General features: G+C 40.9%; 1 protein-coding gene across 1 annotated transcript in view; it reads left to right on the top strand.

Moving 5' to 3' along the window:
* The window catches only part of LOC118842731 (zinc finger protein 420-like), a 57,688-nt gene that overhangs the window by 9,697 nt on the left and 22,064 nt on the right, over positions 1–25,927 (top strand). The window lies entirely within an intron of this gene.

The following is a 25,927-nucleotide window of genomic DNA, read 5'->3' as shown; positions in this document are numbered from 1 at the left end:
AAAAACAGCATTTGGGATCCTAAGTACAGTAATATTTAAAGCCCAACTTATCAAATAAAGATCTCGAACAAGGGGTTTTCTTTGAGACAAAGTAATCCCATATTCCTACTGAAATAATAATTCTTGAAATCAGCAAATGTCTTTCTTGACTGATCCATGCATTATGTGCACACATCAGAAGTTCTAACCAAGAATCAATCCACAGGGACTTTTCCTACCGAATTTGTCTAAATAATCATTTAGGTCTTAAGGGAACCTAGGGGAGTCAACAAAACTTCCTTGCCATTCTGCTGAAGACGGAAACTAAACAATTTTTTTTTAAACAAAACATTCTATAAGAAGCTGTTTTTTTTTTTTTGGTAAGACTTTCATTTTGCTATGGCAGTAGTAACTAAACTATTTCTAACCCTGAAGACAGAAAAATCCCTGAACTGCTGCAGTAGTCTGAAGTCCACAGCCTAGTTAAATTTAATCCCCATAAAAGTGTTTTATTTTTATTAAAAGAAAGAAAAAGAAACATTACATCTTCTCAACTTGAAGAAATCAGAAGTTTCCCAAAGTTCATTTACTAGGTAGGTCCACCTAGAGGTCATATAAAAGTGGTCATTGTTCATATGTCATTTTTACTATGATGCATGGCTTGAAGTTAATTTCCCCTTGGCCCACACCTATATAGCAGCCCTCGTTTTGTACGCCTGTCACGGCAGTATTTCAATTAAATTCTGAAGTTTGCAATAAGAACCTCATGATCTGAGCCTCAGTCAGCTCCAGGTCATGTTTTGACTGATTGTATAGAACTTCACCACCTCTGCCTTTTCCCTAGAAATTGTTTTGGGTTTTCAGAGAACTGAGCAACTTTGGCCTCTTTGGAGTCCGTGGTTGCAAGATAGACTTGTTACTGTGATGTTGAATGGCTTGCCTTGGATTTGAACTGTACTTGACTATACAATGGAAAAATCTTGCTGGAGATAGAGCTTAGGGATCTACTTAACAAGGTTAGGCCTCTTGTTCCAGACCTCATTAGATTTCCCACTATAAGAGACCTCATTAAAAACCCAAAATTACTCACTGTGATTAAACTCCTATAAATATCATTGCTTTTCCTCCTGGAATCCTGATGTTTCTCATTATTCAATAATATTCCTTTGAATTCATATTCTGGAATTTCTTTAGCTATTCAACATTTGATGAGGATTTATTTTATCCTGGAGTTAAGCCTGTGGAGATTTTTAGTAAGGGAGAGACAAGATCAAATTGATTTAATGAATATCAATTTGTCACCTGTGTGGAAGAGGGAAAATTCCAATAGTTTCTGTTAATCTGGTACTCTAGGAAAATAATGCTTTTCTGTACATTATTTCTTTTGATCCACAAAAAATCCTGTGGGTTAAGTCATGTTTTAGGTTTCTTACCTTCAACAAGTCCTAATTCAGAGATTTCTTGATTCTATTTGGATTTATTTTTTCATCATTTGGCCAAATCAGAGTTTTAATGGTCTTATCAAACTCACCAGGCTAATTACATAATAGAATAGACACTTAGCGAGACCTAACTCCAGTACTGACAGTCTTTCCCCAAATATACTTGGTGGCCTCTTTCCAAAAACAGGCTAAGGAATCACCAGCCCTCCCTCTTTCTGTTGAAAGGAAAATTGTTTGTTTGAGCTTTCACCTTGATTAATGAGGCAAAACCCAAGACAAAGAGAAGTAAAGGGGTTCTTTTTAAGGCTTTCAAGGTAGCAGCATGTTGACAGGCTGACCACTGAAGATCACCAATTTCTTTAAGGCAGGTCCAGCTGTTATAGGTAACTTAGAGACAATTCAGAGGGGTCCACCTCAGCAGGAGATGGTGAGCCCTGGCATCTTAGCTGTTCCCCAAGGTAGCAAGAAAGTGATTAATTTGGAGGTAGGGATACATGATGAAGAGCGGGTAATGCAAAAACATACTGACTTGATGTCTCCTTCCTCAACAGAGCCTCTTCCAAGACTGAGAATTGGGGCAGGGAACAATGGGGCTCTGAGTTAACATAACTTTCAATATCTTTCTACCTATTTCCTCTCCTACTATAGGTTGATAGAAACACAGATGACATAGATGATAAAGCTGCTATAGATAGATGATACAGACATAATTATAAAGATGCAAATATAGGCTATTCAATGAGGCAACATGGAAAAATGTACAGAGTCAAGAGACCCAGGATCATGGACTAATTTTGACCCATGCTGGTCATGTTCCTTAACAACTACTTAACTTCTGACTGCTAAAGACAAATCCCCCGGACTGTGAGCTGTAGCTGTAAAGAACATGCCAAGTGGCATGGTTGGATGTTTGTCATTGGGAGCTTATCTTACCAAATCGTATCAGGAGAAATCTATATCTATAGTAATACCTATATTTATATATCCTATGTGCAACAGTGGTTAGAGAACAGGCCTGGATTCAGGAATACCTTAGTTCAAATCCTGTATCAGATGATGACTAGCTGTGAAACCCTGACCATATTTCTTCAAGTGAATTGTATTTGGTCTGTCTGTCAATGTTTGTAATTTGTATTTTGTTCCGAAGTTCAGGATGCTGGATTTTTCCCCTGAACTAAGTGAATGGTATTGGTATGCTGAATTAAAATAAGCTTGTTAACCCCTTAACGTTGGTTTCCTTAGTAAAGCAGATCAAAAGAACCTGGGCTTTGGCAGCATTCTTGTTGTTGGGCTTGTGTTGGTTTTTCACCCCCACAGCAGCTGCTAGCCGGATTGTTGAAACAGTTTGGGATTTGAGAAATCCAGGGATACTGGTTTCCTCAGACAGTGCTGATTGGTAGCAGGAGAGTTTTGTAACTCCTACATTTGGAGAATATAACTACCCAGCTGGAGGGCCAGTCCAAGTACCTGTCAGGTCTGCGCAAAAATATAGAGCCCAAAGGAATTGTTTTCAGAGGGCAAAGATGGGATGAAATGTCCAATTCCTTTGCCTGTGAATTGTTTCACATTCTCATGTTTAATTCCCACTACCCTGGGAGAGTGTAATAGTGCATGTGCTGCTGCTATTCCTTGTTCAAGTCTCTTGTCAATGGACACTTGGGTATTTTTCCTTTTAAGCACTCTAGGTACAGGAATCCAATCACTGATGTAGAACTGATTAACATGGTACCTTGAGTGGCTTTCCATGTTCCCTATTGGGAAGACCCCAAAAATGAATCCAACATAAGCTCTAAGTGGATTTCTGTGGGACTCTGGGTGTGTCTGTGTGAAGAACCAGAGATTGAAGAAAAAGCTTAATTCTATTGAAGGGTCAGGTTCCCATGAGACTCACCCCATGGCTACAGCTGAGAGTCCCTTGTTCTGGAGAAGGGTAAAACCCACCAGACTTTTTGGTCCTTCTTCACCAAGGATACTCAAAACCATGCAGACATTCCACAGTTTACTCAGAGATGGCTGAAGATCACTTGTTCAACAGGCCTCTGAGTATATAGACCCTCAACATCCCGGCTCTCCATCCTCAGGGATATCCCTGGATGGCCAATTAATGGGAGATGATTAGCATCACAAAGCTCTTGGATTCTAAATGATCCCTCTTTCTCTCAGGATGAAGAATTTTCCTGCTGTGGGGAACTGAGAAAGTGATCCAGATGAATCCTTGCTTGAGCTGAGTCTTAGAGAAAGTCTGGGGTCTTGAAATATGGAAGTGAAGCATTAGGAGGGATGGGGGACAGTCCGTGCCCAGGAACAGAGAGGGAAGGTAAAGCCTTCTGTGCATGTGCCTAGGATGTTGCCCCTTCCCACCAAGGCAAGCATCAGGAAGAATGTAATGTCCTGAAAGACACTGATCCAATGATTATGAGGCAACTGTGCCCAGATCTGGGGAGTCTGTGTAGCACAGCAATACTGCTTTCCACAATCAGCTCTAATATTTATCAGCTAAGACACTAACAAAATAGTGTGCTTGGATTCATGAGAACTTGTATTTCACTCCTCATCCCCACCTTGAATCTTTATAACAAAATAAGTTTTCTGAGCCTCCATTTCCTCCACCATCAGATGGCGCTAATAGGAACACTCAACTTCCCAGGGTTGTTCTGAGGCTTAAAAGACCCAACATAGAGTGGTTTGCAAATTGGACATTTCTGTCTAGATGCAAGCTCTTTCTCTAGTACTTTGCTTACCAAAGCTGTTTAGCTCATGTCCACTCTGACAATGAACACCTGGCCCTTAATACCCTCTTGGGTGATTTCTCAGGTCCCTGTTCTAGCCCTAACTATCCTTCTTGCTGGAACTTGGAAAAAGGATAAGCAATGTGAAGAATGCCTCCTTTCTCTCCTGACCAGCAGAGGGCACCATTGCTCTTCTCATGTTCACATAGTGTTGTTTGTCCTTTATTCTCAAAGAAGACCACTGACATCAAGAAGCTGATATCTTGACTTGCAAATGAAGTGTATTTAAGTGAGACAGGACTGTGCAAAATCACTAGCCTGCTTCTCTCCTCCAGAGCCATTTGGGTCCGGTGGCAAGACACAGATCACAATGGCTGGAGATGGCTCTAGGATGCAGTGGGAGACCTTGCTCTTTCCCAGGTCTCAGTTTGTCTGAGGCAGCATCCATTCAGTGTTTCAGTGCTGCATGACCTAAAACTGAAACCTAGTAGCACAAGCTGTGAGGACATTTCACAACCTTTGGTTGCCATTGAGTTTGGTGCGCTCAGCAATACTTTGAATTAGGATGGCATGGATGAAAGTTAGACTTTGTTTTGTGTGGTGAGGATATCTGTTATAAAAGAAATGATTGCAGTAAGATTCCAATCCTTTCAATTCAATTCAAAAGCATTTATTGAGCACTTGCTGTATACTAGTCAGTAGGTAAGATGTCCTGAGACTCCATTTTATCAAATGAATCAAGCTGGACCAAACCTGAAGAATTCCATCATTGCTTGGCAATGGCATGGTCAGGTTCTGGGAGACCCCAGACACAGGTATGGCCTCAGACTCCCAGGGTGAGCCCTGAAAGAGCCTCCAAAGTATCACAACCAATGATGAGCACAGGTCCATGTTGGCGGAACCTCAAAGCCCCTTCTAAATTCCTGTCATTTTTACCTCTGCTCATGGACCCCCAATTTGCTGATAACTAGCTCTAGTTCTAGCTGCTTTGGAAGACTTCCCCTAAAGCAAACTTTAGATATGTCACTATTTTTTAAAGTTATATTTCAAATATGTGGACACAACATAAATCTAGGTTGAGAATCTATGGATAATACCTTCAGACCAAATATTCGGCCAGAGTGAGAAAAAATAGAACCAGCTTCAAAGAAGGCAGATTAACAACAAATAAACAAACATTCAGGTCCACACTCCAGTTTCCTGAATCTGGTGGCCATACTCAATCCTCCTTCACTGGAGGACCTGGAAGCAGAATCTGGTCTTGCTCTGTTCACATGATATCAGTGAAGCTCCTTGAACCCTTGGCTTTCCAGGATCAAAGTCCTTCTAACCCTCCTCCAGCAGAACTGCCTTCTCAGACCCATCAGCTCTTAGCTCATGGCCCAGGCCTCCAGTACCGTTTCTCCCAGTCTACCATTTACCCATAGCAGGGTCCCCATCTCATCAGAAGTTGTAGTCAAAAGTTAACAAGCATATCAATTAAAAAAAATTTGAATCCCCTCTTATGTGAAAAAAACTATGGATTCAAAAACCATAGCTGAATGGTTCTTGCCCTGGTGGAATTTAACATTCACTTGGGGAAAAGGCAACTGGTGTCTACAAAGTAATGCCAAGGGTGAAAGAAGACATATATAGGAGGAGTAGCAGAGGCCTCCTCAGTGGGATGGAAACTGAGCTGTGCTTCAAAGGCATGTAGTGAGGGCTTAAGAAACGCCAGTTGACTGACCAGATACCTACCAACAGCTCTGGGGTTTTCTCAGTTTTCCAAATCCAATTTTCTTTGGGGACAGCTAGTTTTTGTGGTGAGTAGAGCACCAACCCTGGAATCAGGAGGACCTAAGTTCAAATCCATCTTCAGACAGTTGACATACTTACTAGCTGCATGACCTTAGGCAAGTCACTTAATTCTAATTGCCCTGCCTTCCCACCTCCAAAAAAATAAAAAAACAAAAACCAAGTCCTATTTTCTCCTGCTGTCCCATCTAGTTTAAAGGACAAATGGAGCACTCAGAGGTTAAGCTAAATCCTGGGTCTAGATCATTATTTCCCTGAGGATTAAAGGAATATGGTCTTAGAGGTAGACTAGAGCCAGAGGTCATTTAATCCAAGCCCTTTACTGAAGCCCAAAGAATTCACAGTTAGTAATAGTAAGAGTCATATGGCAGGAGTCTGGACCCGGTGGTCAAGGAAGATTATGCAAAGCAATGTTAGAAACCATGCAAGAAATCTCTGTAGCCTATAAACATTTAGTACCTATTGGCCAAGACCTAACCAGGCTAGGTGGCTACAATTATGCACCAGAATCTTGATATCCTTCATCAATTAACAAATTACAAATGCCCTTCCTATACATACAGATCCCAAAATATCTTTGACCTCTTACCCTTCTCACTGCCCTGGAAGGAGCACATTATCACTGAGTAAACTATATCCCACAATCACCTAGGCAGAACATTTGTGTATAAAAATGTAAGAACAACAGAATTATAAGGGCCATCACACCATGACCTCATTATTGGTAAGCTACATGGAATCAAAAGCAAAGGCACACAAACTTAATAGGAGAAATCAAAAGCATGTGAGAATATCTAAAGGTATATAATTGCCACCATCCTATACTAGTTTTGTAGATGGGACAATGGATAGAGTTTTGCAGTTGGAGACAACAGGACCCAAGTTCAAATCTTGCTTCAGTAATCCAATAGCTGTGTGACCCATGGCAAGTCACCCTCTTTCAGTCTCAGTTCCTTAATTTGTAAAAAGAGGATAATAAGACATGGATTGTGAGGAATAAGCTAATATACCAATCACCTTTGCAAATTCAAAGCAGTGGTATAAATTTTAGCTATTCTTATTATTCTCAGATGACAATGTCAGTAGGCCAGAGGATGCCCTTATATACTTTATTTCAGCTAGAAAAAGGAATTGTTTTGTCCACCTTCAGAACACAAAATAGAAAGGATTAACAATGGGGTAGTGATGGGCCCCTTGACTATTTCTCTCTGAACTCATTAGGACAAGATAGGAAAAATGAGAGTAGTAAATGCCAAGCAGGATATTTTAATAGTTCTTAAGAGTGTACAAAGTAGGCTTATCCTCAAATTATCTTATGTAAGTTGTATTTTTCTTCCCATTTTGCAGATTAGGAAACTGAGTTTCAGCAAGATTAAGTGAATTTGCCCAAGGTTGCATTACTAGTCAATAGTTTTTAAATGGGTTCATTAGACAAAAGAAGGTGTGGTGAGATGCTGTAATCTATGTCTTGGGTTCAAAGACTGAAGGGACAGTTTTTGAGGGAACAAACAGAAGGGGTTGGTGGAAGGGTGGCAGTATCCCAGGGGAAAAGCAGCCTTGTTCATGTGTGATTTGAGCACCTGAGTGAGACTCACTGTTTGAAGGCTTCAAGTGTGACTGGTTTCTGAGAGGGGACACCCAGGGAAGAACTGCTGAATATGATCAGAGATATGAAGATAGTAGGGCTGCCCCCATCATCCAGGTGTATTGCACTCACTCTTTCCCCCAAACTCCTTCCTGCTGCTCAAAACCTTTATCAATGTGCTAGTCTTTCTGATAGAGAAGGAATCAGCACTGGACAGAGCTCATTGTGAAGATGGAGTTCCCAGCTCAGCTCCTTTGTCTCCTGCTCCTATGGGTCCCAGGTGAGGGAGAAGATACAGAGAAGTATAGGAGGCTGGGAGAGGCCCCTTGCAATCTGAGCATCCACTGTCTCAATGAGAAAAGTCTTTGAGGGATGATGTCAGAGTTATAAAAAAGCTCCTTTGGTGAGAAGAATTAACCAATTTTTGTGATCAGACATTGAAGGGAGAGTTTGGGAAAGGAGAGGAAACAATCTTGGTTCTATGACCTCAAATGTCTCTTGATTAATTTCAGATTCACAAGGGGAAGTTGTTCTGACCCAGTTCCCAGCCTCCCTGTCTATGGCTCTGGGAGAGAGAGTCACCATCAACTGCAAGGCCAGTCAGAGCCTCTTACACAGTGTGGAACATTTTATAACATTTTATATCATTTTTGTAATTTCAATAAGACTGAGAGTCTGAACTGATTAACCAGAAGAAAAGCCTGATCCTAACAGTCTCTTTGTTCTCTGAGTAAACTCAGAATGCCTCTATCTTATGTCAACAAGCCCAGATGGGGCTGATTTAAGAGCATTCTGTCCATGGCCATTAAGGATGAGACCTTTAGTCCCAACGATCTATCTTGAATTATGTGACTTTTCCTTATCTCCATAGTCTATGGGCATATACTATGTTATGGAATGTTAATGGCAAATTAAACACAGAGATCCTGGGTTGTAATTCCAATTGACACTTTGTCAACTATCCTGACTTCTTGTATTTATAATCTATTCCAATAAGGAAAATCCTCTTCTTGTATCATGGTTACACATACATGGGGATTGTAAAAGTGAGGTAACACAGACTTACTGAATCTGCTAAAAATAATGTATATACGTTTCCTCATTCCTTTGTTCAGACAGTCAGATTCAGGTCTAACTCCGTGCATGCATGTATCCGCTAAGTTTAAAGGGAATAAATAAATAAATAAGCAATACGAATTTGTTCTATCACTTAGCTTGTTTGCCTCCTTTAACCAGACTTTCAGGATTAAGAACAGCAATGGGAACACTTGCTTCCTATGGTACCAACAGAAACCAGGACAAGATGTTCAACTCCTGATTTATGAAGTTTTACTCTGTTCTCTTTGGCTCTCTCTCAATTCAGTGGCAGTGGGTATGGGACATATTTCATCCTCACAATCAACAGCCTGAGGATGTTGCAGAGTGCTACTGTGAGAAGATCACTCATTTGCCTCCCCACAGTGCTGCAGCCCTGAACAGAAACTCCCCATATCATTCAGCCCTGAGCTCAGGGGAATAGCTGCTTTCCCCAGAGGCCTAGACTCATAGAAGCTGCTGTTCTACATTCATGATAGGGCTCCTCTTAGATTCCCTTACTATTGTTCACTCCAATGCTCAAGAAACAGCATATCATGATGGAAATAGCCCTTGACCATCAAGGACTCTCATTCCCTTGACTGAAATAATATTTTATCCCTAAACTTTGTCATAGAGTGAAACTTGCCCAGTTCAATATTCTCATAATTGTTAGCTCAAAATGTCTTGTGTTACGATGGAGAATGCTATCTCCATCCAGAGAAAGAACTGCAAAGTTTGAATACAGATTGAGGCGCACTACATGCTCGCCTTTTTTGCTTCTCTTTTGTTCTTGCTTTTGGGTTTTTTTCTTTTTTTGGGTTCTGCTTCTTCTTTCTCATGATTCATTCCATTGGTCATAATTCTTCTCCACAACTTGACTAGTGTATAAATTAATTCAATGTGAAGTTATACATGGTAGTTATATGAGACTCCATGCCGTCTTGGGGAGGGAGGGAGGACGGAGGGGAGAAAATCTGGAACTCAAAATTACGTAGAACCGTGTGTGGTAAACTAAAAACAAACAAACAAATAAATAAATAAATAATGTCTTGTGTTAGATACATGCCTCTGGTGATTTTTGTGGTTTGTACAGTTCTCTTTCGAAGGTAGAAATGCTTAGATTTTAAATAATGTCAACTGAATGAAAAACATTTCTGGAGAACTCATGCCTCAAATACAGAGGATGGTATTAATATTTTTCTTTTGTTGAACCTGAAAGTTTGGTTGAAGGAGGCAAACAAGCAAGGAGATAGAAAAATCCATGTTGTTCATTATTTTCCCTTGAAGCATAGCTAAGCTAGCTTACTTGTATGTACAAGGAGTCAGAGCATAAGCTCTGGCTGACTGAAAAAAGAAATGAGAAAACTTATATACATTATTTTTAGCACACAGCATGTCTGTGTTTCCTCACTTTTATGATCCCCATGTATGTTTAACCATGATACAAGAAGAGGATTTCAGTTTCAGTTAACAACCTCAATTTCTTGATTAAGTACAATTCCTAATCTAACAACATCTCAATTATAAGAGGAATTGTTTTTCTAACAGCCTAGGTAATGCAATGTTAACCAATTTGCCCAATATAAGAAAATTTAGAAATATAAGTACACCACAAGCAATTATCATGTATTTAAAACTTGAAACAGAACTAATTAATTACCAATCAAGTTATCATAACTCAGTTCGATGAGCAAATCAAATCTGGATTCATAATCACTAGGGGTAACATTTTAATTTCTAAGGCCCAATACTCTTAGCATTGTAAAAGATTGTTATTTATAAAATAACATTTTTTCAATATTGCTGTTACATCTGTTGCCAAATTGCACAATTTAGAAATGTAACAATGCCCTAAACATAATTATGCATTTTAAAACTTGAAACAACCCATTTATCAATTTAGGTGAATGCATTTCTAAATCTCCTTGCACAGAGAATCTTTCATCTCATCATTTGAAACTATAACTTTAAATCACCACATATATTCTCATGAGAGACAAGATTTCACATGGGAAGTCTGTTCTCATAGTAAATATCAGTATTATTAATTATTTCTTGGTATAACAAAATATAACAGTTCCAAATTGTCAAATTTTATCACATCCCTTTAAAAACCCAATTCACATATATCAAAATCAGATTAAAATTGCTATAATATCATTTCTTACCACACAATGGTCAAATTTTCACAATCTAAAATCTATGATTTTAGAAATACAACGCAAGTTTAGAAATACAGAAACAATAATTTCCAGATGACATCAATTGCGTTTCCCGATTATCACATACAGAAAAATTTTCAACTTATTACTTTTGGTATTCAAAAACCACTTCACAGTTAACAATTACATTAAATCAGAGAGAGATAATAATAATGTTGTGTCTAAAATATACCAGATGTTATGTTAAGCATTTTACAATCATTATCATTTTGATCTCACAACAACCATCATTACTATTTTCCCTTTACAAATCAGGAAACAGGTCAAACAGAGATTAAATACAGTTTTTCAATTGGAACAGAGAAGTGTGAAGTTACCTAGAACAGAAGCTGGTATCCCAGTGGTGACAATTCTTGGAGGAAGAGCTTAGAGAATGCTAACCAAAGTCCAAATCCATCCACCTTGCCCTTCCACAACAACTGCAGAAGTTACTGAACCTAGAGTGGTTTTGCAGTTGCTGGGGACAGAGTGGGCAGAATGCATAGGACCTGGGTGACATTTCCAAACTTTGCCAAAAAGAATGGGCTACAAAGGTACCCAGGGCACAGGACTGTCAGGATACTGTCAGTCTGTGAGTTTCTGCCCTTCTCCTCCTTTTGCCAGATGGGGAAGGGTGATTTAAGTTTTCCCTACAGTTCTCCTGCATTCTCTTCTCCTAATGCGATCTGGGATGAAAGGAGTTTGTTTTAGCTGCTCTTTTACTGCAGCCGTGGCTCAGTCAGAGACAGGACAACAATGGTGAAAGATGTCAATGATTGTAACTCAAGTAAACTTCACCTTTTTCTTACTCCTTAAAAACTTTTTGGCACTTAAATCTAAGGGAAAAGATTCCCTATTAACTCTGCGGAGGGAGTGGGGAATAATAAGTGATCAGCATTGGCAGGGTGTTTCAACAAGAGTGAGCTCCAGGAGTGATTTTACAGTCTCAGGAGTTCTCTCTCAAAAATCCAACTAATCAATTTCCAAACTTTTAATGAATAATGCAATCCCAGAATCTGCTAAAATGTTTCAGCTCTATTTTTTTTGTACATCCGGTTGGCCAGACCATACATTACAAAAAAAGAAAAAAAAAAGCTTTGTTTCCTTACTTGCAGCCTTAGAGATCTCTGGCTGCCCGCGTTTTGGATTTTACCAAAGTATAGACATTTCACAGCACATGCTCTCACACAGACAATTAACAGACAATTGACAAAACAAATACAGACTGAGCTCAGAGTTTAAACAACAGAGAATTAGAAGATTTCATGAGTTGGCTATTAGCACCCCTATGGTCTTTGGGGAAGCCTTGGCATTCCTGATTTTCTGATTCTCCATATCCTATCCCTTAGGAGATGGAGGAGGACTAGGGCAGGTAAGGGAAGGCTAGGAGTAAGGATAAAATGCATTTATCCTCCCCATAATCAGAGCCTTTAAGGGGAAGGAAGCAGGAATAGCTCAGAAGGCAAAAACAGAGCCCTTAAAGGAAGGGGGAAAGGGAGGGGGGAAGAGAGAGAGGAGGCAATGGTAGCAGAACAGAGTTACCCCTCTCTGGTTAGAGTAGGTACTGGGAGGCAGAGGGGGAGGGGGTAACAGCAAAGTGCAGTTTTTCTCCCCCAGATCTGGGCCTCCAAGGGAAGGAAGGGAGGGAGGGAGGGGGTGAAGAATAGGGTGGAAGGAGTGGAGTGGAGGAATGGTTGGACTTCTAATTCTAGTTTTCAATTGATCCATATCTAATTTTCAAGATCAATCTGTGTTTCCAGAGGATCAATGTGCATTTGACTGCAGATAAAGTTTTACCACAAATTTGATCCCTGCCCCCAGAGCTAGCTTAAAGGGAATTTTAGGACTTCAACCAATTTTGTGGGAGTCCTTTTTGGAAGCTGGGAATAGAGACAACTTACCCCCACCTTGTCAAGGCCAAAATTCCAGGAAAAATTAATCTTGTGGTGCCTGAAGTGTTGGCAAGGTTGGGCTGCTTTGTCCCATTTCCATCTGAAGTTCATGGCACCATAACTGTTGAACCTGAAAGTTTGGTTGAAGGAGGCAAAAAAGCTAGGTGATAGAAAAATCCATGTTGTTTATTATTTTCCCTTAAAGCATAGCTAACCTAGTTTACTTGTACGTACAATTGTACGTATCCGAGCGTAAGCTCTGGCTGGCTGAACAAAAAAATGAGAAAGCTTATATACATTATTTTTAGCAGACTCAGCAAGCCTGTGTTACCTCACTTTTATGATGCCCATGTATGTTTAACCATGATACAAGAGGAGGATTTTCCTTAGTGGAATAGATTATAAATACAATAAGTCAGATAGCTGGCCAAGTGTCAATTGAAATTACAACCCAGGATCTCTGTGTTTAATTTGGCATTAACATTCCATAACATAGTATATGCCCATAGACTATGGAGATAAGGAAAAGTCACATAATTCAAGATAGATCGTTGGGACTAAAGGTCTCATCCTTAATGGCCATGGACAGAGGAAAGGAATGCTCCATCTGGGTTTGTTGACATAAGATAGAGGAATTTGGAGTTTACTCAGAGAACAAAGAGACTGGTAGGATCAGGCTTTTCTTCTGGTTAATCATTTCAGACTCTGAGTCTTATTGAAATTATAAAAATGATATAATATGGTGTAAAATGTTCCACACTTTCAAGGAACTTCTCCTTAGCTCACAGCTTCCAAACTTTTCCATGAGAATAATGTGAGAAACTTAACTGAATTCTAGGTAAATTCTGTAATGTGACATTACACTTAATCTACGAGTTTAGGGACCATGTCAGAAATGAAAAAAAGTGAATCTGGTGTGTCCTGTTTATGTTCATGTCCTTATTAAGCTCATGAATAAAACATCCCTTTCTAGGGGATCATTGACTTACCCAGAGCAACCTCACCAACTGTAACCCTTGTAGTCCATGGTGGCTCACCTGGATTTCTGTGCTCAAAGTGTCCCAATGTCTTTTTCCAAAAGTATCAGTACCTGTTCTGGCCTCTCATCCCAGGGACACAAAGATTCCATTGTGCTTCCCTCATGTCTCTGAGCCAATTGGAAGGCCAGTTAAGAAAAACATGATGCCAATGCAGCTTCATACGCTTTTTGTCATTACTAGAGTTAGCCCTCAGGACAGTTTAGAGCACAGAGGAAATCATAGGATCACAGATTTAGAGCTCAATAGGACCTTGCAAGTAACAGAATACAACCCCCTCATTTTACAACATTTGTATTACTGCATAAATTATTCTTCTTGTTTTGCTCATTCCACTCTGAATAAGTTCACAAATTCTTCCAGGTTTCTCTGAAAGTGTGCCTGTGACTTCTTCTGATTCATTAGTATTCCACTGCATTCATATATGACAATTTGTCTAGCCATTCTTTAACTCATGGATACTTTCTAAATATTTAGTTTTTGGGTGTTTTTTTGCCACCTGGCTATGATTAAGAGAGGCTCTCTTGAATCTCATGCTTTGCCAGACTAGCCTACCTGACTCTTAAGAGAGGAACCATCCAGGTCCTTCAGAAAATTCTTCCTTCTCCCTTACCTTTTTCATGTCTATGATAGGTAAGGGTCATCATATCAACTTTCACTTATACTGCTCCTGCAACTCCCCACTGAACTGTGCCCATTAAAGAGGTATAATTACTAAAAAGAGCTGTAGCCAATTTGATGCCTCTCTTGTGCTGGGACAAGTCTTAGGTCAAAGATACTTCCCTAACAACCTTACAGGATGCTTGTAAGGATCAAATGAAAGAATGAATGTCAAAATGTTTTGTATGTATTACACATTGTAGAAAACTAAGCATTCATGATTTTGTCTAAAAAAGATGCATGGTAGTCTGTGTTGACAACTTTGCAATGTTCTGCATTGCTACTTTCCTCCATCTATTTAACCAAGTGATGATATATCAGCAAGGGCTTCTCTAAGACAGCTGGGATGGGCCAAGCCCTGGATGGGAAAACCCTCAAAGTCCCTAATTGATTATTTACAGGTTGCTCCAGGCATTAGGATCCTTCATTGTACTGGTTCTAATCCTGAGCAGAACAAGAGGAAAGGGGTGAATTTCCATTTTCCATTGTCTGTGCAGCACCACGTTACCTGAGGTCAATGCAGTGACCCCATGGTATAGGGTTGCCATTCATCCTTGAGAATGATACCTTCTGACCTTTCATTGCCAATGCTGTTTATGCCTGTATCTCCTGTCAGGGGAGTCTGCCTAGTCTGCTGCTGCTCAGAATGGTCCTGTTGGGAATAGGGCAAGGAAGGGAAAAAGACACAACCAGAAAAATGCAGAAGGAGCCTTTGAAAAATATAGCACTCCATTAAGTTAAAACAGTCTTGACATCATAGTAATAGATGAATCTTTCCTTCATATGGCAAACCACACGAAGGGAGAGAGGTGGTAGAATAATGGGGGAGGGGAGCTCTCCAAGATGATTAGGTTGGTAGGTGGTAGCCCCTGGTGGAATTCTGTCCCTGGAGTGAAGATTGGAAGCCTGGGAGGAGGACAGTGGAGAAGAGATGTCATTCTAGAAGATGGAGGGCAGGGCAGGGCAGGGAAGCAGAAGCACTAGGAGCTGAGATATCTCTACCTTCTGGAGCCAGCTCTGGGTATGCAGGTGCCAGGTAGGTCTGAAAGAAGGTCTCTCCCTATATCTTGCTTCTACTGGCTGCCATTTCCATTGGACCTCTCTTCCCCCTCTGACCTCTTTGTGAGTGTCTTCCCGTTGGCCAGGACCAGGCCTTCCTCCAAGTCCTGGCTTCCAGGGTTGTCCCTGCTACTTGTCCAGGCTCCTTGTCATATTCCCAAGGTCCTAGGGTTCCATCCCCAGTTTTATCATTGGGTCACAGTTGCCTGACCAGCGTATCTCACCCATAGTATCTGATGGAGGCAAAGCTCTGGGTCTCGTGTCTTGGAGGTTCTGGCTGGTCTCATCCTATCTGGGGTCCCAAGCCCCTTCTGCCTCTTGGATCTCTGTAGGAGTATGGAGGAGGGTCATGGTGCCAAGGGGAAAGAGTTAGAGTGGGTGGCAAGTCTTCTTCCTGTCCAGGCCAAGCTCACTTCTAATCCTGACCCTTCCTGCTGTCCTCAGATGTTGGTAGGGTCTCCCTCCTGAGGGTATTGCCAGTTAACTCCTCTGAGACCTCACCTTCTATAATTTGGAGCAGCTCAGCATCCAGCCTAGGAAGAAAAGGCATAAACAAAGTCTCCCCCTTCTGCCATTCTTGTCTTGTCCCTCCCCAGCTCAGTTTGCAGAATACCAAATTTTGAAGCCAGAGAGAATGCCCCCCAGGACCCAGAAATTCCTATCCTGAATAAGTGCAGTCCATCCACAGATCAGACCAGCATCAGCAAATGTGGAATCCTAGAAAGCCAAGGGAGCTTTACCCTGTTAGACACAGGTTGGTCTTTGCACTGCTGTCAGCAGAGCAGAAATTGTCTTCCTGGTTCTGCCCATTTCCTTCTGCCCCAGACCACACATATCTTCCCAGGTCTCTCTGAATCCCTCTCATTTACCATTTCTTATTTCAAGTCAATAAGCATTTAGGAAGTGGCTGCTCTATGCCAAGCACTGTGCTAACCTTCTGGGGATACAAAGAAAAGTTAAAAAAATAACAGCCCCTGCCCTCCATGAGCTCACAGTCCATTTGGGACCAACCATCTCATCAGTTGTGGCAAGCTCTGCCCTGGATTTCTAGGAGCCGGTTATCTCAACTTAAAGGGTTACTTCTTTCAACCAGGGAATCTGATAGGAGGAGGAGTCTAAGGCAGAGCTTGCCTGGAAAAGTAGGCCATGGTGAAAGCAGAAGTCCCATGAGCATCTATGGGCCAAGCCCTTTCTGGGAGGGTCCAAGAGGCCATCTCTACCTCAGTCCTGAGGCCCCAGGAACATCCTCTTCCTCCACTCCACACTTATGGCCAGAAACTTAGGTCCCTGACTTCTTCTCTGCCCCTATTTCTGGTCTCCATAAATGCCATGGCCATGGGAATGACCCCTCTTCTGCTTTGACCTTGTCCTAGTCCACCAACATCCACCCCGGGGCTCAAATTCTACCTGGCCTAAAAATGGAAAAGATTGATTCCCTCTGAGAGCTCCTCCTCCCTCATCTGTCCATTCTCTCCCACTCTCCCTCCTTCATCCTACTATGGGACTCAGAGTCCCTACTATCCTTCTGAGTAAAAAGATTGCCACAATAACATTTTGGCAGTAGACTAACCCAAAGGAGTGGGTCCTACATTTTGAGGTCCCAGCAGCAAATGGCTCCAGGAAAATTGAGATTTTGCATGATGTACTATTTGTAACTGTAAATCCAGTATTCATAAAACTGAGTTTGTCCTAAACAAAATTCATATTTAGTCTCATTGAAAGTCACATGTGTTTTCTTTTTAGGATACTTTTGATTTTTGACCCTTTAAAGGGAGATCATTTCTTCATGCAAAATACATTTAAGTTTGGCAATATGTTTAGAAATCATAAAGATAAGTATTAAAAGTATCATTGAATCAAAATGACTCTTATGGTATCTGAATGCATTTAGTCTAGAACAGAGCAGTCCAAAATGCAGCCTGTGATTTATGTGGCACACCTACAAGCATAGAAATTTATATAAATGCTTTGGTAAATGAAGCTGAGCTACCTCAGAGCTCTCACTAAAATGGCAAATCAAAATATATTGTCTATTATTTCAATAAAAACCTATGGTTGCACAGCCCTGAACTAGAATGTCAAATTGATAAATGGATAAAGTAATTTTCTACGGAAGATAATTTAAAAAAATGCATTCAATTGAATTGGTGATATCTAATTGACAAGTTTATACTCTATATTATTAAATTTTTAATGTTTCTTTTATTGTAACTTTTTTTTCTAATTTGAAAAATTATTCCTAGGGACTGATCCTATTGTATCCTTAGGAAATTGACTCTTCTTTTGAACTCAATGCTGCCAAATCGTGAATTAAGCTGATAGAGTAGGTAGCTACAATGTTTAAAATCTTATGTATACAATTAGGTATATTTTGCTTCAAAATCAATAATATTAATAAGAAGAAAAACTTTCTATTTGGGAAAAGTAAAAAGGAGCCTATAAATTCTCCTTATGTGGGGCGTTCTTTGGTGACTCAGCACTTAGATACCTTGGGACATTCTTTTGGACAAGGCCATAAAATTGTATCACCTTGGAATCTAAAGAGAGTAATGTAGTGGTTTAGGAAAATTATAAAAGTCTGCCTGAAATATCATGTATGGAAGCTAGATGTTGGAGCCATCTCAGTCTTAGGAGATCCCAGCCTTGATTCAAATCAGAACCCCTTGCTTGAATACAATTGGTATTTTCATATCTTAGAATGCAGAAAATAAGAAAATAGCTCCAAGCCCCATGATCTTGGGACTCACTCATGGTAATTCAACCAGCATTGATTATGTGCCAGGCATTGTGCCAAGTGCTAGGGGTACAAAGTGGGGTGAAATAACTCCTGCCCTCAAAGAGCTCACTTGCTAAACTACCCTCACTGGTTTAGTCAAGTTAACAAGTCAGCAAGGTTTATTAAGCATGTGGATCATTTAATACCATTTTATATTATTTTTGTAATTTCAATAAGACTCAGAGTCTGAACTGATTAACCAGAAGAAAAGCCTGATCCTAACAGTCTCTTTGTTCTCTGAGTAAACTCAGAGATGCCTCTTCTTTTGTCAACACACCCAGATGGAGCATTCTTTCCTCCATCCATGCCCATTAAGGGTGAAAACCCTGACCCCAGACGTTATCTTGAATTATGTGACTTTTTCTTATCTTAATATTTTATAGGCATAGTCTATGTTATGGAATGTTAATGGTAAATTAAACACAGAAATCCTGGGTTGTAATTCCAATTGACACTTTATCAACTATCTTGACTTATTGTATTTACAACCTATTCCATTAAGGAAAATCCTTGTCTTGTATCGTGGTTAAATATAAATGGGGGTCATAAAAGTGATGTAATACAGGCATGCTGAGTCGGGACTAGGAAAAATGTATAGAAGTTTTTCTCATTTCTTTGTTCAGGCAGTCAGACTTGGTCTGGCTCAATCCATGCATGTATGGTCTTGTCTGCTAAGTTTAAAGAGAATAAATGCATAAATGCCCAAGTAATAGAAATTTTTCTATCACCTAGTCTGTTTGCCTCCTTTAACCAAACTTTTAGGGTTAACAAGCATCTGGTGTGAACCAAGCAACTTATAGGTGCTTGGGATGCCAAGAATTGAAAAGGAAAACAGGAGGCATTTTGTAAATAACTACATCTATATATAGACACATACACACATACACACATAGAAAATCAGAAGCCAGTCTAGAACAGGGCAGTCCAAAATGCAGCCTGTGATTTATGTGGCACACCTATAGTGAATCGAATTCTGGGTCTGGATTCAGGGAAACCTGAGGTAAGATCTGGCCTCAGACACTTCCTAGAGAGTTGGTCTCAATTTTCTCTACTGTAAAATGGTAGCAGTGGGACCTGCCAACATAACAGTTAGTGTTAGGATGAGATAATATTTGTAAAGTAAGTGTGGCTGGAACAGAGTGGACACTTGTAGAAGATGGGGGGTTAGGAGTATTGAATGAGGAAGAGAGGTCAAATAGCATTAGGGCTGAGAAAAGACCAACAAATCTGGCAATTAAAGAGTTCAACGATCACTTTGGAGAGAGCACTTTCAGGAGATTGAAGATGAACGGCCATTTGTATAGGCTTAAGTTAAGTGGGGGACTGAAAAGTGGCCCAGTGGATAGAGCACTGGACATGGAATCAGGAAGACTCATCTTCATGATTTCAAATCTGGCCTCAGGTACTGGCTGTGTGATCCTGAGCAAGTCACTTAACTTTGTTGGCCTCAGTTTCTTCAACTGTAAAATGAGCTGGAGAAAGAAATGGGAAAATACTCCAGTGTCTTTGCGAAGAAAACCCCAAATGAGGTCTTCAAGAGTCATACAGTTATAACAGTGGAGGAAAGAAGCCTCTCTAAGATTATATGAAAAGGTTTTCAGGAAGAGAGAATGCAAGAAGTTTTCTTTTTCTGGTGGGGAGAGGGGTATCTGTTAACAGTGACATTTACAACTGTTAATAAAGTGGATCAGACTGACCTCCTCAGTTAGGTCAGTGACCCAAATGGTACAGGAAAAAAAAAATTACATTGAGACACAGGAAATGAGAGGGTGGGATGGTTGGGAAGCCTTACAATTTGCTCCTCCCTGCAGAAGTGGGTTGGCCTTCAGGTGTGGCTGATTGCTCCTCTCAGAGAATTAAGGAATGTTCATCTCTTTTTGGGCCTCAACTGCCTCTAGTACTCTTGGCTAGAAAATCAAACCCACTCAATCAGGATCACCCAACCAGCTGTCCTTTTGGGGAGACCAAACCACCTGTTTTTTAGGAGGAGCAAAAAGAGCAGAGAATTGTCTTTTGGGGAGGTGCTCAGCCTAAACTGGTTTCTGTTTACAGGTAAATGAAACAGGGGTCCCAGGTAAAACTGGTTAGCAAGCAGATGGAGTTGGGGAAGGACAGGTTGGAGTTATCATCTAACTCAACTGTGCCTTTAGTTCTTACTGGGAGAGACAACACTTTTGAGCTTAACTCAGAAATGGGTCTTGACAAAATTGGGAATAGTGTCCTGTCAGTAAGGTGAATTTTAGTGTAAGATGGATTTTAGTGTGTGTAATGTGGATTTTTATTATTATTTCTTAGAGTTCAGTTTCCCAGGATCTAGGGCCATAACAATCTCAGTTTCCCCAGACTCATGGTTCAAACATCTCCACCATGCTTGCCCAGCATTATATAATGATAAACAATATAAACATGTATGCTGAGACTGTAAGCAGCTACTGTGCAGTGAGATACAGGGATGAGGTGATGTAAGCTTGTGAGGCTATTACTGGCAATATGCCTTCTTTGTTGCCCTATAAAACAGGCGGGCATGATGAGGTCGGGGAACCATATATTGAGGTTTAGGGGTTCTCAGGATCTCAAAACACTGGCATGCCAGGTCCTCCTAGAATAAATTTGATTCAGGTCTTACAGCCAAAGAAAAACAAAGTTTATGAAAGAGTCACCATATTGGGTAGAGTTTTAAGAAATCTCGCCATTTGTAATGCTCTATTGGCAAGCTGGCGAGATTCAATCTGCTGAGCTATGCTGTATCTGAGCACCTTCACGGAGGCAAGATGGATTTTGAATACAGAAAGACTGTGGGAGGGATCTAGGGGTGGTTCTGGGGTGATGGGAGGAGGGATTTAGGGAGGGTCTTGAGGAGGAGTGTAAGGAGGATCTTGATGGGACTGGGGTGACTAGAGGTCAGATTCCAGGAATGGCATGAAGGGTAGGAAACAGCTAAAGGCTACCTGTAGAGGACAGACAGTGGAGGGCTAGGCTAGTTTAAGGGTAACAGATTTGGGCATAGATATTTCGATAGGAGCAAGGGTGAGAGGTAGCTGGACAATGAAGGGCTAGGCTAGGTTTAGAGTAACAGATTTGGGCCTAGCAATAATGAAACACTTAGGGCCTCAGGCAAAGGTCTCATCAAGTGGGAAGATTCTAGGACAGTTCAAGGGGGCTCCCAGAGGCTAACCCCACCAGGCATTGGTCAGTGAGTGGGGGAACCTTTATGGTTGAATGCACAAGTTGTGCCTGTCTTGATGGACTCCATCTAGATATAAGGGTGGTTGCCCCCTCTTCTCACCTGCTTCTATGAGAAGGGTGATTAGGGAATGCTGTAGGAGTTGGTGCTTAATATCAGCAATACTGTGTTAGAGAAAACTAGACTAGAATAAAGTTTATTACTGCCCTTTCAAGGCTGTTTTTCCTGTCTGAGCAGATCAAGACTGAAACTGTGCTAGCAGCCATTCTGTGTGCTAGTGTTATTTGTGTAACATGTCCATTACAGAGTAGAATCAATTATTAAATGATACAGCATCATTTTAGTTTTTCTCACTATTCATTACATCATACTATTATTCCCATTAACCTCCTATAACCTAAATCAATCCAACCCTTAATTCCTATCCCTTACCAGCCAACTGGATGCCTTTACCCTTTGCTTAAATGTGAGCTATGGTTCAATGCTTGGGCAGGAATTTCTCTATCTCTTCTATCAGTTCACATAATGTCATCTATCTTGAGCTTTCCAAGCTTCTAGAGCAGCAGTCGGGAACCTATAGCCTTTGGGTGTTATTTGTCCTTTCTTGGCCTTGTCAAACACAAAAGCTGTGCAACAGTTGAGTACTTCTTGTTCCCCAAATGAAAGGGATTGCAAGGTGGGAAAGAGCTGCCTGTGGAGACTAGTTGAAGACATTGCATCTGGTGGGAAGAAGTTTTTCAATAAACAGTTATGAAGTGCCTACTGTGTATAGGGCACTGTGCCTAGTAGAGGTCATGCAAAAAGAACCAAAAAGCAGTGTCTGCCCTCAGGGAGCTCACAGTCTCATGGGGATGAGAACAAGCACACAAATATGAACACATAAGCTGTAGACTGCTATATAGGATATAATTAAAAGGAGGAAGGCACTAGGATGAAGAGGAGTTGAGAAAGGCTTCCTACACTACAGCAGGTGGGATTTTAGTTGAGACTTGAAGGAACCTGGGAGGCCAAAATGAGGAAGCAGAGAATTCCAGGCCATTTTGGAGAGCCAGGGAAAATGCCCTGAGCCTAGAGATGGAGTGTCTTCTTCCTAGCATAACAAGGAGACCAGTGTCATTGGATCCAAGAGTAGATAACAGGAAGTAAGGTTTAAGAAGAGTGAAAAAGTTGGCGATGGCTGGGTCATGGTGAGCTGTTAAAGCAAAAGAAAAAACAAGATCCTCAGATGAGAGTGTTTGGATAGTTACTGGTCAATAAGTGTTTATTAAGCCTGTAATATGTGCCAAGCACTGTGTTGAGGCCTGGGAATTCAAATAGAAAGGGAGATTGTCCTGTCCCCATGGCATTTACACTTTCAAGGGGAAGACAACACACCAAAGGAAGAGTTTTGGGGCAAAAGACAGTGGGACATGGTGGCAATGTCTGTCAGAAATAGTGCAGCCAGGTGCAAAATATGGAGATGTGTGAGGTGATGGTCTCCTTACATGGAGGTTTGGAGTACATGAGCTCTACCCAAGGTGGGAAAGAGAGAATATGGGAGGATGCAGAAGGAAAGAGATGTGTAGGTGCTTCTGTTAACAACCAGATAGGGATGCAGTAGATTACAGTTAGCCCTTCCACATCACAACTTTCTCCATGGCAGTTTCCACATAGAGCAGTTCAGCATAAGAAATTAAGTGGGAATTTTGTGGAAACCACAAATGAAACCCAAAGTACAGTAGATGACACAGAGCTATGACCAAATCCTTAATCCAAACTTGAAGGTATTGTAAATAGCCCATAAAAGAAAATGAACATATTCAGACTTCATCTCTGGTACTAAAAGAAGGGCTAAAGCATTTTCTGCAGACTTTCCAGATTGCTGGGGTGCAGTGCCCCTAGTCCCCATTATGTGGAAGGTATAACTGTAACTATAAATCCATGAAGGGATGGCCTTTTGGCCAGTGATTGCTCATAATATGAATATATATGATAAGATAAAGAATAATATCTAAGGAGACCCAGCTTTTAGTTCTTGGGAATCTAAAAAATTAAGAAAAGTCTAGTAAATTCTTTAATTGTACAGAATCCCAATAATATAAATATAAATATAAAGGAAGCTATAAGTGAAATATAGATTAAAATTGAACATAAATCAGATATTTTTAATAAGAAATCAAAATGCAAAAAATGAAAAGAGATTTTTATTGACAAGAAAAGAACTTTGAATAAAGTGAATCTTATCATCCTGCTCGATATGGAAGAGCATCATATGCCAAGTACTTTGGCCAAATCTGTGTCTCCTGGTATCAGGTTTGAAAAATAGATGAGCTCTCCCAAACATTAAAAGATTTGCAGAAGTGGCCACTCTTTTATGCTGTCACCCTGCCTCTTGACTCCTGATCCCAATCTTCTAGATTTCTGGCAGCTGGTTTAAATAATCGTTTTTCATAAATAAGCTGTCCAAGTCTTTTCTATGCATTTGCTCTCACCCCAGTTGATACAATATTACATTTTTAATGAATGAACCCTTCTTTCCCCACATTGTTACTCTTAATTCTCTATAAATATTAAAATGAGTGAAATATGGGGATTAAAAATTGCCTACCTAAAAAACTGCCAACCTAACAGAAATTGACCCAATGGCACTTTGTTAAAGGACCTGTGGCCTTCTCTAACCTAGTGGACCTCCAGTCATCCTCCCTATCTCAGATGCCCCCTTCCTCCTGGGCCTTCATTTTATAGTGCTTGATATCCAGACAATATAGGTACAAGCGACCAAAACTATAGAGTCTTATTGGTGGATAGACCTTGCCCTTGACACTCCAGGAAGGTCTACACAAAATAGAGAATCCCATTGGTTGACAAATGACAGCAGATGACAAATCATCACCTAGTCAGTCACCCACTGCCTGTTTGCACCTGGTAGCCCTCATGTCCTGGTAACAGGGGAGGTGCTGAGAAGTGATGGCCTATCCTGTTTTACTGTCCTGGATCTAGCCAGATTGTTTTTATCTCATTACAAAATGTGTCGATAAAATCTGGTTCCATCTTGAATTCCTTCCTGACCTAAGGTGATCAGCCCCTTAAGATATTTCTAGCTTGACATAATATAACAGAATTCTTTTAATTCTCCTTGTTTTACATTTTGCCTTTTTAATCAGGTTGAAAGCATAAATGGAGAATTTACTAGGTCCTTTGTACTTTTCTCAAAGAGTAAATTATTATTATTCACTTTAAAGCAAAATATAGCCAATTAAATAGAGAAGTTTGGAAACATTGTAACCACAGTCTTACAACTTGATAATTTCACAGCATTCAGATCAAAAGACAAGTTCCTTTTCTAAGAGTGCAATGGCGTATCTGTCTTGAAATGTTTTTTTTTTTTCAAATTAAGAGCATATATAATTTGGAGCGTAACAACAACATAAACACTGTTACAACGTTGATACAGGAAACAAAATTGCCATAAAACAACATCAATTCATTTGATTATCTTGGTTAGAATCATCTTCAGGGATTGACCCTCTGGGCTGATTTCATTCAGAGAGGAGCCAAGGGAAATTCTGCTGCAGTTACATTTAATTCTTATTCCTTCAGCTCCTAAACACATGCCCTTAAATACCAAGTTTTAAGTGTACTTCACATTGAGGGTGGCTCTGCCCTTAGCTGGTCAAACATCGCACTTATCCTGCTGGGATCTGACTTTAAAGGAGCCACATTCTAATTTAAACTAGGAGAAATGTGCTAATCAAACTGACTGCATTTTGTGAACAACCTGCCTTCTGAAACAAGGCTCTGTTTGACTGTGAATACCTTGCTTTCCTGGAAATCTGCTGGTTGCCTCTTTCTTGTTCTCCCCCTCCCAACTCCTAAAGTCCTGAATCTTTCCTCCAATGAGAAATCAGGTAGTAGGGTGATGGGGCAGGAGGAGCTCTCAGAGAAGACCAGCCTGCTGGGTGGTGGCCCAGGTGGAAAATGAGCTCTGGGGTGGAGTTTCAAGGCCTGGGAGGAGTCTAGGGCTGAAGAGAGGCCACTCCAGTGGCCCGGCCCAGGCATTCCTGGTGATGGAGGGCAGGGCTTGGGGAGGAGAGGCAGAAAGGGTCCTGAGCACCTGGCCCTGAGTGTGATTGGAGGAAACAACCCTTCCTGAGGCCTCAGAGGGTGGGAGGACCCTCCCAGAGTGGACTGGCTGAAAACTGGAACTTGTGCTGAGATTGCCTGGCCTTCTCCTGTTGCAGCTGAACTTTCTTTGCGTTCCCTGGAGCTGAGATCTCTCTGCCTTCTTCCCTCAGAGCTGAGATCACACTGCCTTCACTTGGACCTGAGATCTCTGCCTTCTGCACCCCAGCCCTGTAGGTGCAGCTCCCAGGTAGGTCTGAGCCAGCCCCTCACAGATCTGCTGGCTTCTGCTAGCTGTTTATACCATTGGGTCTCATCCTCCTCCTCTGACCCTGTGGTGAGTCCAGGTCCACGTAGAGCAATCCTCCCTCCCTAGCCTGGCGAGTGGACAAGCTTTCTGCTGCAAACTCC

Source organism: Trichosurus vulpecula, chromosome 3 (assembly GCF_011100635.1).
Source record: "Trichosurus vulpecula isolate mTriVul1 chromosome 3, mTriVul1.pri, whole genome shotgun sequence".
In the NCBI taxonomy this organism is placed as follows: domain Eukaryota; kingdom Metazoa; phylum Chordata; class Mammalia; order Diprotodontia; family Phalangeridae; genus Trichosurus; species Trichosurus vulpecula.
This window is presented reverse-complemented; position numbering and strand designations above follow the sequence as displayed.